This window comes from Plecotus auritus (assembly GCF_963455305.1).
Source record: "Plecotus auritus genome assembly, chromosome: 2".
Lineage (NCBI taxonomy): Eukaryota > Metazoa > Chordata > Mammalia > Chiroptera > Vespertilionidae > Plecotus > Plecotus auritus.
In genome coordinates, this window is record NC_137771.1 from 29,625,221 (window position 1) to 29,638,530 (window position 13,310).

General features: G+C 53.9%; 1 protein-coding gene across 11 annotated transcripts in view; it reads right to left on the reverse strand.

The window, feature by feature from the left end:
- PTPRF (protein tyrosine phosphatase receptor type F) overlaps positions 1-12,626 on the reverse strand; it is an 82,994-nt gene extending 70,368 nt beyond the window's left edge. For all 11 annotated transcript variants that reach the window (XM_080654524.1, XM_080654523.1, XM_080654529.1 and 8 more), the window contains exons 1-2: positions 12,473-12,626; positions 5,414-5,487 (exon numbers count right to left, since the gene is read on the reverse strand). The gene's annotated coding sequence lies outside the window, so the exon portion shown is untranslated. The remainder of the gene's footprint in view (positions 1-5,413; positions 5,488-12,472) is intronic.
- Between the last annotated feature and the right edge of the window lie 684 nt (positions 12,627-13,310).

Genomic DNA, 13,310 nt, shown 5'->3' on the forward strand with positions numbered 1-13,310 from the left:
GAGAGTATAAGAGGTCTTCATAGAGGTGAACACGAAAGGACAGGGCTCTACTCCTTCCTAGAACTTGAATCCTAGTCTCAACTGAGAAAGTCAAAGGTCCTGAGACCAGTGGGCAGTAGGTGGGCAAAGGGGCTGGAACAAAGCAAGCAGGACTGTGAAGTGGAACGGGCTGAACACAAAGGGAGATGGATGGGAGATGTCCCTTGTCCCAGATCTTGCCAGAAGTCTGAGACAGGAGCTGAGCAGTGAAAGAAAGTTGAAAGGGGTATATGGGCATCCAGCCCCATCTATATATCACCTGGGATTCTGCTCAATGATCACAGAGCTCAGGTGGCTGAGACCAGGAGAGGGAGGCCCCACTATTAGGCCCTCCCTGCATGGCCATTTGGGGATGGAGGTCACATATCACAGAGCCCTGTCTGGGCTTGGTCCTCATGGCACTGTGTTCAGCGGTGCAGCCAACAACAGAATTCAACATCCCAGCAGACATCAGGAGGCGAAACGCCCTGTCAGGCTGACAGGCAGGTGTGGTCCCGACACAACCATCCTGTAGTCCCCGGGACAGAGATCATGGCTCATAGCTTAGTGGAGTGTTGCACCAAAGGACAGGGAGAGGGGCTTCTACAGATATCATGAGGGTAACAATACAACATTCACAAGGGTTTAACCTCAGGAAAAGCAGCCGGTGTGAACCCCCTCAGTGCAGATATCACAGGGACTTAACCCTGAGGAACACACATCCTGGGAGCACAGCTCCTTGGTTTGGACATAAAGGGGATGAAACTACATAAAACAGATATGAAGGTACAATTACACAGCATAGTCACCCTGAAATGTAACTCCCCAATATAATTATCACAGAGGCTTAATCCCCCTGTAGCTGTCCTGGTGCACACAGCAACGTAACACCCAGGTGCGGACATCACAGAGGTATAGCTGTCTGGTCCAGACAGCAACGTAGTGTAGAGGGCCCACACATCATGGGAGTGCAGCTGCCTGGTAGACATTACAGTTATATTACTCTCCAGTACTTTATCATAGAGGTGTCACCCGTTACAGACGGAAAGGGTTCTATGTCCATAATACAGCCACCACGGGGATATAACACCAGAGCAGACAGCATGAGGCACAATGTTGGATGAGATTCTGACCATGGTGTCAGAGAACCTGGGCTTCTGGTAACTTCATCCGATGTGACAAAAGACAAGTGGCTCTTACTTGGGGACTCCAGGACCCCCCAGTGTTTCTGGGTTTAGGGTATGCATGACACTGTTCAGATCCAGAAAGCAGAACAGACAAAAGTGGAGAAATTGAAAAGACATTTCCTCCCCAGAGAGCTCTTCCAGCGGCCCATGGACACAGGGACATGGCTGCCCAGAGAGGGGAGGTACAGGGACACACGTACACAGACACATTCTCAGGGAACTACTCAGGCAACCACGTAGCTGTCCGAAGCAGGGCTTCTCTCTCACCAGCTCCTGGCATGAGCGAGCTGCCCTCCCGCCCCAGATTCTGGGCACAGAGCCTATCCCATGTCAGGTGGTGCAGGCCACTCCCAGCTCTAGGGCCCCCTCGTCAAGAGTCCCCCACCCCCAGACCGCCCCCACTCCAGAGTGCTCAGGGTCACCTGTGGGGAAAAGGTGGGTGAGCAGAGAGGGGTCGATGCCAGCCTTGCTGGGGTTGCAGAGAACCTACTGAATCTGGCGTGACAGTGTTAAGAGCAGAGCGCCCACTTTCGCCACCACGGCTGGGTGAGTCTGGGCTTTTAACACCTGAGATGAAACAAGGCCTGAACATTTGCACACTCAGGCACATCTTTGAACTGCACTGTGGACCATCGGTTCTAACGAACTGACACGGACAGGAAAACAAACTCCATACTGTATGATGCTGCAGAATATAATTAAATGTAATTTTCCTACATTCAGATGGTTTCTAATATATCCTTTTTCTTTGCTATGTCAGTGTGAAACTGCCAACTGCCCTTTCTTGGGAAGAACTGTCCTTTATTCTCAATTTTGTCCTTGGTTTTAAAATGTCCTTTCTGGTATGAAATGACGATGGTAGCAGATAGCAGTTATTTTTTTTTTTTTTTAATAATGTCCTTATTTGGCAAAATAAAAAAATTGCCAACCCCATGTCTGGCCCCCAAGTGCTTTTGGAAACTGTACTGGTTTGTGAAATCAAAGACCCTGGGAGTCACTGCTCTGAGGAAAAAGGGAGGAAGAGCAGGCACCACACCAAGCCACGGGACTCAATACAATCGTCATGGAAATGCATGTTTCAGAGGTCACGTCACATCCATGCAGCCCAACCTAGCCACCCCTGTCAGCCTTAGAGCCACACTCCCAGGAGACCCTGTGCCACCAGAAATGGGGGGGTTTCCCTGGCTGGAGCACAGCTGGGATCATTCTGACCTCCTCGTGAATATGCAAACACAGATTGATTTGTTTCCCTTGGGCACGTGTTATTATTCACAAATATTAATTAATCTCCAAATACCACCTGTTCCTTTAGTCTCCTCCCCAGGCCAGAATCCTGGTTCCCAGGAGGCTGGGGCCCCAAAATGGACATCAGTGGAAGGAGGGGTATCCAGGGCCCCACGGAGTGCTGGCCAAGGGGCGAGGCTGGTGTTTGAGCAAGAGGAGCCTGAGGGCAGCGAGAGCTGGAAGCTGTTCATCTTCTAATCAGCGGCAGCTAACCGAGCCCTTTTGTCACGTCCTGGACAGTTCACCGCGTGGCACTGCAGCAGCGGCCACGGAGGCGGAAACAGGCTTGTTACACTTGGGAAGGGAAAACCAACATGTTTCCAACTCTCACCAAACCAACCGCCAAGTTATGACCGGAATAAATCACAGGCTCAGCCGGGACCCCAACCCTGGGGAAGGAGGCAGCCGACAGCAGGCTGCCTTTCTCTCTTCCAGCCAGTTGGCCTGTCATGGAGCGTAGCCACAGCCCGCCTGCCCTCCCACAGCTGGGCCCCCTCAGGTTCCCAGTCTCCCCTGAGAGTAGAGAGGGGATTAGAAAGTGTCCCAGCCTCTCTGGGGGGAAAGAGGAGGGCACAAGGTCCAGCAGAGGCTTAGCTCTGGGGGCAGACCCAGGGGACCAGCAGAGGTACCTTCTTACAGCCATAATCCCTCAGCCACCAGCCCTCAGCCTCCTTCCTCAGGGGAGTGGAACCTCCTTTGGGGTAATGCTCACCAATGTGGCTGCCCCCAGGGCCTCTGCACTTGCTGCTCTCTCTACTGAGAAGAAGGCCCTTCTCTTGTCCCCACCTACTCACCTTTCAGAACTCGGCTCAAGTGGCCCATCACTAACTAGCTTCCTGGACTGGCCGTCCCCAGTTTTCCAGGTTTGTACAGATTACTAAAGGCAGCAAGAGGTGATATCAATCCAGGGTGGTTCCATCCCCCGTGGGACATGACACAACGTCTGGAGACATTTGTCAACACTGAGGACAAGGGTGGGGGACAGGTGCTACTGGCATCTAGTGGGAAGAAACAAGGGAGGCTGCTAGATATCCTACAGACATCCTGTAAGAGGCCAGCCTCCACAACAAAGGATTATCTGGTCAATGTCAACAGTTCTGAGGCTGAAAAACCCTGATGTAGACAGCAGGATCTTTCACTGACGCAGCCTAGCCTGATGTGACCTGCCCTGGACCCTGCCCCAGAACCCAGTCCCTTACGAGCACCCTGGGCCCGTACCCAAGGAGGCCTCAGCCTGACTTAACTCTTGTATTAGCTGTCCAGGGGCCTCAGGATCTCAGTGCGTCTTCCCCTCCCCCTCCACGTCAGCACTGCCTCCAGAAACAGCTTTACAGGAACCGCACCCCTTCACACATGCCAGCAGCAAGTAGCCTCCCCAGAAGACAGGGAATTCCACTTGCAGGCACCTTTTCTGGCAAGATTGGGCTCCCAGGTAGGTAAGATCCATCATCTCAGAATGGACAGGTAAAAGGATATAAGGTATTCCCACACCCGTCCTCCCCATCTGACCCTTCTAACCTGTGACAAGTCCTTTCTTGCTGCACCTTGTAAATAACCTCAATGTCCATCTCACCGCACAGGACCTGGCCCCCGGAAGATACCCAATACACGCTCATTCCCCTCCCCTGCCCAGGCCGGACCCGTCTCTTCCACGCCCTCTTCATTCAGCCAGTCTGTGCAGAACTGTTCAGTGAGCCCTGCTGGGCCCTGAGCCAGGAGGCAGGATGATGAACAAGACAGTCTTGGGCTCTGCCTTCAAGGAGCTCTCAGAGGATGGCTCGACAGGAACTCACCCTCCCCCATCCCGCTCCTCCTCCAGGTCCCCATCTCAGTGATAGTGCCACCGTGACCCGGTCACCCAAGCCAACCAGTCCTCCTCAAATTCTCCCTTTTCCTCATCCCACACACCCAGCGGGTCAATAAGTCTGAATCCGCCCTGCACCCATCCCAACCACCACATGTCAGTAAGACCTTCACCACCCACCTTTTTTTTTAATCCTCACTCAAGGATACATTTATTGATTTTTAGAGAGAGGGAGGAACATCGATGTGAGAGAGGAACATTGAATGGTTGCCATGTACACGCTCCAACTGGGAATGGAACCCACAACCTTTTGGTGCAGGGATGACACTCCAAGCTACCTGGCCTGGGCAACTGCCGACCTTTTAGGTGGGCTTCATGCCTCTGGACACGCCCTCCCAATCCATTGTGCACACAAACCAATGCCCCCTTTTAGCTCACAAAAATGCAAATCGGATCGTGTCCCTCAAGCACACTTTGCTCGGCTGCTTTTTCTCACATAGATACAATGTTTCATAAGTAGACAAAAGGATGGGAAAATAGGTAGGGGAATGCATGGATGCTGCTTCTCTGCTTAAGAACCTTCAATGCCGCCATATCACCCTCAGGAAAAAGTCCAATATTTAGCCCAACATCCAAGGCCCATCATGTTCTGATTCCAACCTAACTCTCCAACCCACACACTTGTGCTTCTAGCGGAAAGAAAAGAGAAGTGGACCTCAAGAAGACTAGGATTGAGGTGCTCCGGATCCTATGGGTACCCTACTCCTTCTACCACAATCGACAGCTGAAGAGAACCGTCTTTTCTATAGGAACACGGTAAACGGAAAAGCAGAGATCCCAGGATGTCACCCAGAAGCCTATTTCACACCTACAGCAGCTGACAAGCTGTATATCAGTCCCCACCCACCTCCATCATCCATTCCGGTCAGAAACCTGGGCAGAATCCCTGACACCTCCCCTCCCTCATGCCCCACATTCAATCCTTCACCCTGTTCCTATCTACTCCACCTCCCTCAGAGCACTCAAAACCCTTCTCTCCACCTCCATCGCCGCCTCCCTGGTCCAGGCCTCCGTCATCTCTCAGCCACATGCACACCCCGCACACGTTGGGCACACTCACCAGGTCTTTGCTTGCTCACACCAGTTACTCTTGGACAACCAGCACTCTTGGATAGCCGAGGCCTCTGCTCCTTCCTGGAGAGAGTGGATAGAATGAGAACATTAAGAATTTCCTCACAGAGTAACTACTGACACAGAAAGACATTCAAAATTTACTGTTTATGCAGGGAGGGAAAAAAGCAGGTTATGGAACTGTTCCTGAAGGAAGATCCCCATTTAGTGAAAATGCCCTTCACTTCACGCATTCACTTGCTTATTCGATACTCCTGAGCACCTACTGTGTGCCAGACTTTCTCCGGGCCACCCAGGATAGAGCTGTAAACAACACAGACCAAGTCCCTGGCCTCAGCAGTAAAACTGTGTCCAAACTCCTCAGCATAACCATCCAGCCAGCGGAGCAGTTGGCGAGGCCCACCTCTACAGCACTACCTGCCCATGCTCCCCTCCTTACCACCAGCCAACTGCAACAACTTCCTCTTCAGATCCTCAAATGCGCCACGTTTCTCCCAGTCTCCCAGCCTATGCCGCTGCCTGGAACACACTAGCCATGTGTTTCTAGCCAATTGCCCCTCAGATCTCAGAGCCAATGGTACTTTCTCACAAGATCTCCTAGACTACATGCTGGGCCTTGCCTTGGAGCAGTGACCACAAATGTGATGATATATTTATTTACACATTTGCTAAGTGGTCGCTGAGTCACACCCATAAGCTGGGTGTGTGCCCGGTCCAGCTCTGTATCCCCAATACCCAGCAGAGAGCTGGCACACAGTAGGTGCTCCATCCAGATTTGCTGAATGAGTGGATGCATGCATGAATGAGTTCACAGAAAACAGGCCAGCTTCGAAGAACCACACCAGCATACATGCAGCCTTCAAAGAAGCTTTAGAAACAATATTTATTTTTGACTTTCTGCTTCTCTATAATTTTTAAAATGAAGGCGTGCCCTGGATGCCTCCTCCGCTGGCACACATACAGCAACAAAGCCTGGCCCCTTCCTTCTAGAACCATTACTGAGTCTCCACCAGTGTGGGCACCATCCTGGGTGGGGGCAGGGGCCAGACACGCCTACTCCCTCTCATCACCACCTCACCACAGCTCAGCGACTTGGCACCGCTGGTGCCCATTAGACACAGGCTACACCTCGAAACGGGCTTATCCTCAACCTCCCGCCCCCTCATGCACATTGATCCCCGCCCCACAGCAATGCCATCTTGGCTCCTCCCAAAGCCAACACAAAGAATGGGGCTCAGGGAGGGGGTCCTCACCAGCTCAGGCCAGCCTCCCGTATCTGGGAATCGTCCTCACTTGAGACTGACCACCTTTGCCAACGCGGGGGATGTCCTCACTGATGGAAGACTCACCAGCCCAGTACCATTCGCGCTGGGCCTGTGGGTCTCACCCTCTCCTGCCTCCATCACCCAAGAACCAATAGTCCTGGAACTCACTCAGGATGGCTCCCCTCCCCCAGACCACTGAGTTTCTCCACAAAGTTCCCTTTGGCCACTGTTCCTAGCACACAGGCCGTCAGGCGGGTCTGGCCAGACAAACCAGCTTCCGTGTCCGAAACTCAAAGGCCCATTTGTCTGGGGACGCCAGCGGGGCCTCACAGTGCCAGATGTGAGGCTGTTGGCTCTACCGTTGCTCAGGGACCCTGGGGCAGAGGAGCAGAGTCCCAGGCGAGAACAGGGAGGATCCGATCCCCTCCTCCCCCCGCAAGCCAGCAGGCAATACTGCCACTTCCATGGCCACCCCAGGAGACTGGGGCTGGTGTCCAGACAGGACCTAAACAGAGCAGGAGCCACACCTGAAAAAAGGTATGTGCCCCAAATGGCCAAAGGCGGTCAGAGAGCAGATAAAACAGGCATTGGAAAGACCCCAGAGCACAAAGATTGGCATCAGGGCAGGATTCAACAGCACCTGGAACCACACCGGTCCAGGATCAAACTGGCCCCCAACCCACCTAGACAGACAATCAGAATCACCTAGAATTACTCTAGACCAGTGGTCGGCAAACTGTGGCTCGCGAGCCACATGCGGCTCTTTGGCCCCTTGAGTGTGGCTCTTCCACAAAATACCATGGCCTGGGCGACTCTATTTTGAAGAAATGGCATTAGAAGAAGTTTAAGTTTAAAAAATTTGGCTCTCAAAAGAAATTTCAATCGCTGCACTGTTGATATTTGGCTCTGTTGACTAATGAGTTTGCCAACCACTGCTCTAGACTCATCCTAGGATAAGCCCAGAACAATCAGCACTACTGGATACACCCAGAAGATCAACCAGAAAGCTACTCAAAAAGAACCTGACTGGTACCGGATACAGGTTAGATATCTCTAATTGGCATCCAGAAAGGCCTCAGAAGGGCTGAGGTTGGTGGCTAGGACCAAGATCAGGTAAGAAGGCCTTGGCAGCAACAAGGGGCTGGCCCCCAGCAGGGATCTTCATGGTGGCCTGGCAGTGGGACCAGGAACAAGCTGAAATGCAGAGAAGCACAGATGCCCCTCCAGAGCAACCCTCAGGCAAGCCCCTTCGGCTGCACCAGGAACCGAACGCAGCAGCTACAACACTGCCGAGGAGTGAGAACCATCCTTTCCAGATCTGGAGGTTGGGGACACACAAAATACTGGTGCATCTGAACCTCAGAGGCAGATGTGGGAATAAAAAACCTCACTAGATACCCAGGGTTCAGGTGGGGTGGGGGAGATGGGCAAGTGAACATGCTGAGGCTGCCCCTTCTGAGAATCCCCTCCATCCACCCCAAACACAGGGTCTCTTCCCCAGGGCTTCTTCCTCTAGTCTCCTCATACCGGCCCATCTGTAGATCAAAAATACCTGAGCAACACACACAATCCCATAAACACGATGAGGGATGAGAGCTGGGCACTCCCTTTGTTGAGCTCCCCCAACTCGCCAGCCGAAGCTCAGAACTGCAGCTACTTTAGACGAGCAGGGGCCCTACTCTTAACAAGGTAGTTTGTAAAGCCCCCTCATTCTGATGGAGGTGGGTGTGCACCACCGTGTTGATCACAATAACAATTGCTAACACTGACCTGGTGCTTGCTCGATGGCCTAAGCACTTGCGGCATATTAACCTTAATCCTCACAACAACCCTATACGGCACAGAATTTTATTACACACAGTTGACAAGTGAGAAAACTGACTCAGAGATGTTAAGCTTGCTCAAAGTTACACTGCTATTAAGTGGAGTTGAACCCCAGCAGTTAGAAACCAGAGTCTGTGCTCTTAACCACTGAGGTTATCTTCTCTTGATGCGCACAGCTCTACACTCGCTAACTCTCCATCCTTTCACCGGCTGAGACTTCTCTCTCACACTCCAGGTGCTCACGCTCAACCCCCTGCTGGAGGTCTGCCCACCCCGCCCCAACCTCAAATGCTGCATCTCAAAGCAATGTGTCCAACCCTGAGCTCATTATCAGCCTTCCAAATCTACCTCTCCTCCTAAGTCCCTAGCTCCGTGAAGGCCCCACTTTTCACTTCCAGGAACCTGGACCTCTTCCTCTTCCTCACCCCCACATCCAAAAAATCATCCTGTCTTAATAAATGTGCCTTCTAAATGGCTCCATGCCACTGCCCTATCCATGCCACCATCCTCTCTCACCTGACTTACCTGAACCCTCCTCCTCCTCACTGAGCATCCTGCCTTCATCCATTTCCCACAACCACAGAATCCTCTTCCAGAAACAATCTGATCATAACACACTGCGCACCTCCCACTCCCAGGCTTTAATCCTTTGGGTCTCCCTTCTGTGTTTTCAGAATAAACTCACAGCTACTTAAGCGGGCATTCAAGGCCCTCTGTGATCCACTGTATCTCTGATACCCCACAAATAACAAGCCTCTGAGTGAGTCTTCACTTGTACTGTTTTTTTCTTTCCTGTCTGGAATGCCCTTTCTTCAATTGGAAAACTCCTATTCATCTCTCAAAACCCAATTCAGATAGCCGCTTCTTGGTCTCCTCTGGGACTTATCTCACTTTGACCTCTGGACTCTCCCCTCTGCCTTTTCCTGTTAAATACCCCTAACTTTCTAACCTCAGCTCAGAATTCGAGTTGCTTTAGGTTAGGTCAGTGGTCGGCAAACCGCGGCTCACGAGCCGTAGTTTGCTGCTCTGTTGACTAATGAGTTTGCCGACCACTGGGATAGGTGAACTCATGATGAGCTCAATCTCAGTAGCTCCTAAGGGGTGGTGGGCTGCCTCTTCTACACAGCTGTTAGTCCCACAGGAAGCAAAGCAGCCTGGCTGAAAGTGCCTAGCCCAGAGTTTGGCACACGGTTAGCAATCAATAAGAGGTTACTGAATTGCTCTATAATCCCATGATGCAATCTGTCCCCCCAGGGACCATGAACTTCTCAAGGGCAAGACCCTGGCTGCAAGCTTGGTCCAAGCACACAGCAGTGTCATAATCACAATGGAAGCGAATGCCACTGCTGCTGATGCACTATCATCCACTTCCCTTGGATTCTCACAACAGCCTTGGATTAGCTGCCCCATTTTACAGGGGGTATAACTGAGCCTTAGGGAGGAAATGAGCTCCTTGAGGTCTCAAGTCAAAAAGTGGAAGAGCTATATGGTATGTCACAGCCTCTGTGGAGAGGGTCTAGCTCCCACCTCCCCCTGACCAATGGCCCTCAGTAATGGACTCCCACAGTTAGGGTGAGAGGAGAGAGTGAGGGGAGCACAGATGACCAGGGCCAGCATTTTGTTGCATACCAATACAATTTCCAAGAAAAGTTTTAGCCAGTCTCCGCTTACTATACCCACCCCCCCCCCCCCCGCAAACAACAACAAAACAACCCCTGCTTCACCACCACTCAGATCCAGCCTCCTCTCTTAGAAGTCCCTATACCACATCCATCTCACAGGGTGGGTGCACAAAGCTGAACAGAGAGGTCAGGAGCTGCTGGGGGGAGAAAGACAGGGAGGAAGGAAGGAATGGTATCAAAACAACTCCCTTGTTAAAGGGAAGAAAAAAGGAGAAGAGGAAGAACACATGGAAAAGAAAACACAACTACAGACATTTCAAATGATGAGGATGTTGAGCAAGGAAAAATGTTCAAGAAAGTGGGCACGAGAATGTACAAGACTTGAGTGTGCACACGCCCCTCCCTGGGTGTGCACAGTGGTGCTGTGAGAGCACAAGCATGAAGTGGTTGGTGCAGGGCATGCAAGCACAGCAGATTTCTGATCTCTGGCTGCCATGCAGGCCCAAGTGTGCAAGTGTGAGGACAGTCAGGCAAATGGATGGATGTGTGGAGTGAGCTGAGTGTGGAAATGAGGGGGTGTGAGTGTGTGGCCTGTGCCTGCGGATGTGGGGAGCTGTGCTTGGCGAGTTACACCTGCTGCTTCTTTAAATCCTAGGTTTGTACATATAATCAGTGAAAAACCGGGATTTTCTTGCTCTCTTGAAGCAAGAGTTAATAAGGAGCCAAGCATAGAATTTCCTGAGATTTCCTGTCAGAACCCTCCTCTGGATCACATCAGATCCATGCTGCCTCCCAAAGAATCCCTCCGCAGACCCTTTCCCTTCTCAGGGGATTCATCACTATCAAAGACCCCGCTGGAAGCACCACGGGGCTCCTTTTCCAGGCCTCTCACCCCAGAGCACTTCCGGGATTCTCCAGCCAGATCCCGCACAGGGTCACTCTGGATCCCTGCCCTTGTCTGTTCAGGAGCCAAAGTGGAGCCTTTATCACCAACACTCAGCAATCCAGCCTCCCAGGCTCTGCGTTGCTGTCCCCAGGGGAATCCAGAGGATCCCCTCACACTGGCAGCCTCCCTTCCATTTCACAGCTCACACAGGGACAGGGCTCCCACTCCCCAACCTGTTCCACCTAGGGGCCCTGTACTGGGGTGTTGGGGGAATGTTGAAATGGGGAGAAAGGCTAGCCCTTCCCCCACCCTGGGATGGAAGAACCAGAGGGGCAGCATTCCACAGAAATGGGGAGGGGGCCTAGCAGAGGAATGCGGAGACGCCAAGAGACCAGTGAGAGACAAGACAGAGAGACCCAGGAAGGGAGACCCAGAGATGGGGGTGGGGACCACAGAGAACCCTGAGGAGGAACACAGAGACCCGGGAAGAGAGAACAGAGAGACCGAGGAGGGAAAGCAGAGACAGCCCCTGAGATTGCGGCGGGGGGAAGGGGAGGTGAATTTGGGAGGCAGTGACACAGGGAGACAGAGATACAGAGATGTTGAAGGGCAGAGATAGAGACCGAGACACAGAAGGAAAGAGAGAAAGAAGCGGAGAAAAACAAACGTGGGCACCGCGATGAGGATTGGGGCACACCAGGACGGGACGGGACGGGACGGGAGGCGGGCGACGGAGTGAACTTTCCGGAGCGGGTGCGAGTGGACACGTCCTCCCGGGGCAGGTCGCTCCAGGGCCTTCTGGACACTGCACGGGGTGGGGGTGGGTACAGTCCGCCCCGGCCCCTCCCCAGCCCGCGCTGGCGATTGAGCGGGGTGAGGGTTCCAAACTCGCGCCTGGCGCACCCGGGGACCGCACGTGCGCCAGGGCCGCGAGCGAGACGGGGACGCGTCGCTGCGGATCCCCTGCCGGCTGGGAGGGGGCGCCGGTGCGGCGGGGGCGCGGCCTGGACCCACCCGGGGCTAGGGTGGTAGGGGGAGGTGGAGGGCCGCCCCCAGAGCGCGTCCGCGCTGGTGGAGGGGGGCAGTGGGGCGGGGCGGAGGAGGGGGAGCACAAATGCAAAAGGGAAACTTTGCACTGGGGGGGCGCGGGCTGCGGCTCAGGTGCGGCGGGGAGGCCGGGAGAGGCGGGGGAGGTCGATGAGGAGCCGGTCAGCCGGCGGCGGTGGGGGGCGCGTCCGCCGCGGGGGTGAGCGCGGGGAGGAGTCGCCGGGTGAGGGGGGGACTGAGCAGAGGCTGCGGGCGCGGCAGGTGGGGGCGCGGCCCGGCCTCAGCGGCGCCCCAAGCCCCCCGGGACCGCCACCAGCTCCGCTGGGTGGACGCGGGAAGAGGGAGGGGGCTGTGGGGAAGGAACAAATGCGGAGGGGACCGTAGGGGGTTAGGGGGTCACTCACCGCCTCTCCAGGGGCCGTCGGTCCGCATGTCCCCCACAAGCCGCTGAGGCTGCTGCTCTCTCTCCTCTTCTGCCTCCGCCGCTGCCGCCGCTCCCGGGTCCCACTCCCGCCACCGCCACCCGAGCTAGAGCCGGAGCTGGAGCCGCCGCCTCAGCCGCCGCCTCAGCCGCCACCGCCACCGCTCCGCCGCTCCCGCGCCAGCTCCAGCCGCGCGCCCCCGCTCGCGCCGCGCCCGCGCCCCTGCCCTGCCGTGCTCGTCCCCGGCGCCGCCCCTCCCCTCGTGCACTCTCGCTCAGAGAACCGCGGAGCCAAGTAGGCCCAGCGAGGCCACAACCCAACCCCGAGTGTAAACGACTGGAACTACCAATATTGAACCAGAACCCCAATAATGAGCATGTACAGACCCAAACTCCATACGAAGTCCAGATCCTATTAGTGGTTCCCAGTCCTAATATAAATCTGATACTACCCCACGTCCTTCCCATACAGATACAAATCTAATATTGAGCCCTGACCCACCCCCAAACTCAATATTGAGTTCAAACCCTTGAATCTGAAATTGGCTCAAGCAGTGATTTAAATTTGAAACCCCATATTGAGCCCAAATACCAATTTTGACTCTAAATCTCATCATCTCTACCTAAGCTTTAAGCTTGATAGTGACAATAGCATCAACCCTGGTACCCATACTGAGTCCCCATTGCTATATGAACCCTAAAGTCCAATAGCTACCTTGTTATGAACCCCAGTGCTCTCTTCTGAACCCCAAACTTTACATAAAACTCCAATCCTAATCCCAGGTCAATGCCAACACACTTTCTGAATTGGGATGCCCAAT